We start from the raw sequence: 4,565 nt of genomic DNA, 5'->3' as shown, positions 1-4,565 counted from the left end.
GCTTGCCTCTTGTGTTCCTTATGTTTGCACACAGAATATATTTTTGTAGAGAGAGAAGGGAGAGGATTAGTGTTTGAGAGAAGTGATTTTCTACCTATAGGTGCACCCCTATTTATATACATTTGGTGATAGGGTGGTTGGGATAATTTTAAATTCAAACGGAAGGCGGTTACTAGATTCCTATCCATAAATTCAAAATTCTAAATCCAACTCTCAACTGACTTTCGAATTTCGAATTTAATTTTTGTTTCTAGAAGGGGTGGTTGTTACACAAGTTAGCTAAATTATTTTTTAATTTAATATATTTGATTCATTCAATTGTATTAATTATAACTAATTAATTATATTTAATTTGATTTTATTAAAATAAATAATATTCTATCATTTAATATTTTATTTGATTCATTAAATTACATCAATCATAACTAATCAAATATTTAATTTAATTAGAATATATATTAAATTATTTAATACTTAAATAAATTATTTAAATTGATCACATATATTTTTTAATTGCTCTCTTTAGTACAGTCCAGTAAATAAAACGGGTATTAATCATTGTAGTGAATGAATATTTATTATTTTTAAATGAATTCATTTAAAAATATTGAAGGATTCTAATTCTATATGCCATGATTTTATTTTGTTATTAATGTATATATACTCCTATATTATATATTCTATGATTTCTATATTATCAGATAATATTTTTAAATTTTTTTTAGTTTAATTTATTATTTTTAGTCATAAGAATTTATTGTTTTTAGTCATCATTTTTAGACATCAATTCAATTTTTTTAATTTAATAGTTCAACAATATATTTTAATTATATATAATTAGAATGTGCTTTCTATCCCTTTTTTCTCTTTATTTTGTGCTTCGGGTGTAATGTTTGTATTTTTTTATTTTTTCTATCTTAATTTTGCTATTTTTTTATAATTTTGTTTTATATCAATTATTTTTTTATGTATTTTGATTAATATAATTATTTTATTTAAAGACATTTTAAATTTTGTATATCTTTTTATAAAAGTTGATTAATAGGTTCTTCTTCAAAATTTTTTTCTTAAAATTTGTTTAATGAGATCGTATTTTAATTTTTTTTCTTTTATCTTTTATATTCATTGATTATATTAATCTTCTATTGCAATACATTTTTTATTTATTCCACACATTATCTTTTTTTACTTCTTTTAATTGTTCTCTTTATTTTATTTTAAATTTTTTATTTTATTTTAACTCCTCATATATAAATTTATTATAATTCATCACATGCATGTTCTTTTTGAACTTAAGTAATTTTTTTAAGTCATATTTTACCATTGATGCTCTATGTTGTTTAGTGTGTTTGTTTTTAATTTTTTAGTTATCTGTAAATATATTTATAAAAAATATGATTTTATTTTGTCCAGTATTTACTATCGCGTTTAGTAGATAAATAACAAATTTTTTATTTATTAATTGAGTTTGAAGATTTTATTTCTACTTTTATGCATTTGTTTATATTGTATGATTTGTATTTGTGTTAGTGACATTACGGTTCATACATTTTAATATTTGGTAACAAATCTTATAAATTATTTTTACAAGTTATAATTTATTTTAGTTTTATCTAGATATTCAATTTTTAATAATAATTTTTATTTATTTATAAATATATTATTTCCTATTTACTAAGTGGCTAGAGTAGTTTCACGTCACGAACTAACAAATGCTAGCAATTGAAATGATAAAAAAGACTAGCCAAATGAATATTCGCCGGATTACTTGCAATTTGGGACTAAATGGGGATCAGTGAAATTTTTACGGGTAAAGACCTGTCCACATAAAATAGACTAGGATGGGAACATGGGTCCCCTACCCTCTTCAAGGGACCTGTAAATTCACGTAAATATAAAATTACTGATTTATCCTTTTATATATATATATATATATTTTAAATTTGGCAATCTTAATTCCTGTCTCCAATTTAAACTCTTTTTTTTCTTTCTAAACTCATCCTTAGTCTTGATTTTGTATCTACTCTTTCTTTAACTCACTTTATCTACCTCTTAAGTTCATCATTATGTTGCTCAGTCTCGCCCTAAAATATTATATTATGTTATTATGTTGAAAGATATTTTTAATTTTTTTAAATGTTATTTTTTATTATAAATATATTATGAGTTGTGTTGAATTATATTCAATTGATTATTTTATGATTATTATATTATAGTTTTTTTTTGTATTTTCTCAAAGAATATTCATAAATAATTGTGGGTATTTGTATTGAGTTTCAAGATAATGAACCTAATTCGGATTTAGGATCCTAACAATAGACCTAGGTTGATCTTACTCACTTGAGTTAATATTTTGAGTTATTACTGTAATAAATATTATACTATTAAATATGATTATATTTAGTATATACAAAAGTTAGGTATACTTACAATAGATTTTATAATCAAACTAAAAAAATTTTAATTATCTTTTTTTTAATTTTAAATATTATTTACTATCTTAATGAAAAAGTGAATAATAATAATCACTCACATAATTAAAATAGATCATCCTAATATATATATGACACTACATATATCAAGGATTATTATATGTGATAAATTATTTCTTTATTTTTCTAAAGATAGTTTATATGTAAATTAACTAATCTTTATAACATATGATTTATTGCATAATTTTTCTCCTCTTAATATGGATAAATTGATGAATTTAATATATAAAATATAATTTATATTATTTAACATACGAAACAAGTAACTTAAACTATTATCTAAGACAATAAATATAATACTACAAATACCTACATATTTATTAGTATTAAAAAATATACAAATAATATCAACATGATTTTTTTTTTGTAGAAAAACAATAATAAAGATTATTAATAAAGTTAATTACATTATAAAAAATTATGAATAATTTTTTAAATAATATTTGCAGCTAACTAATTTTGTTTCTGTTATTAAAATTTTAAAAAAGGTGAGTTGTTAATCAATTCTGAATTCAAATTTAAATTTAAATTTGTGTAAGAAAATATTTTAAATTTTTTTTCACTAACCAGAATTAATTTTGAAATAAAAAATTATTTTGTACATCATATTATAAGATAGTGTAGTCATTCATTTTTTCATTAATGGTAATTATTGTCAAATAAAATGATATAAAAATAGAAAAAAATATATTTACCAATCTAGGAATAATAATTCATTTTTCAATAGAATAAATTATATATTGAATAACAAGTTATTATAGCTTCTTTTTACACAAACTAATATACTGAACGACAGTGTTTTGGAAATATTACCAAGAAATATTAATCAATTTAATAGCTTTTGTAATGACATAAGTTTATAAGTTTAGAAGCTTAAAATCATGTCATAAAATATAAAATTTTAACTGGTAACAACGTTGATCATATTGTTTGACTTCCTAAATGAATATAATACTAGTAAATAAAACTGTCAGAGTTAAATTTTAACAAAGACAAATCTCCATAAGTATTGCTATTATCAATGAGAATTGTTCTACTTTCAAAACAAATAATATTTTCTTTCACTGTATTTTTCAACTCGGCAGGTCGAGAACTAATCCTCAATGGATTGAAGCTCCATTTATTAAGGTTCTGCCGCTAGCCAATGAGTTGTTACATATACAAGACGGGGTTTAAAATTCTAATACTTACTTAGGTAGACGGATGAGATCAGATGACCACTCAACCAATCTAAATCAATTAAGACAAATACTAATAATTTTTAATATTAAAAATAATTAAATTTTGATTTTAATTATAAAATATTTATAGTAATAATTATTATATATATTTTTTATTTAATCTCTTTTAATAAAAAAATTTATATATTTTTATTAATTATCCTGTACAGTGTACGGGAATCTACACTAGTTTCAATCTAAAACTCGATGTAACTCAACTAACACATATTTAACACTAGCACAAAAGAAAAATACCCTTAATAATTAGTCCAGTACTCATTTATTATATTCTATTATATCTTACTAATTTTACACTAAAAATGTGCCATATGTTATTTTTTTCATTTGTAATTGAAATTAAATATTTTTCTCAAAAATTAAAGAGTTCTCTCCTCATTTCTTTTCCTTTCTGTATCTCTGTCATTCTTCCACCTACTCTATTTCTTTTATATATCATTATCAATGATTAATCACAAATTTGACAATTAAGATATATAACATAACATTCTCTAATTACAATTAAAATTAAAATTAAAATTAAAATACAGTTATATTATTATATTACTAATTTAACAACCAAAATATATCATAAGACATTCTCTCATTAAAATTGAAATGAAATAATTTTTTTTCCAAAATTAATAAACTTTCTTTCTCTATACTCTTATTTATCTTTCTCCCCTTCTCTTCTTTCTATCATTTTCACTTTATATATAACTTATAATTTATATTTTATATTTTATATTACTAATTTGACAAATCAAAATGTGTTACGAAATATTATTTTATTATAATTAAAATAAAATATTTTCTTCCAAAATTAACAAACTCCCTCTCTCTCTTTTTTTAAATG

Source organism: Arachis duranensis, chromosome 5 (assembly GCF_000817695.3).
Source record: "Arachis duranensis cultivar V14167 chromosome 5, aradu.V14167.gnm2.J7QH, whole genome shotgun sequence".
Classification (NCBI taxonomy): Eukaryota; Viridiplantae; Streptophyta; class Magnoliopsida; order Fabales; family Fabaceae; genus Arachis; species Arachis duranensis.
The sequence above is the reverse complement of the archived record's forward strand: the minus strand, read 5'-3'. Positions refer to the sequence as shown.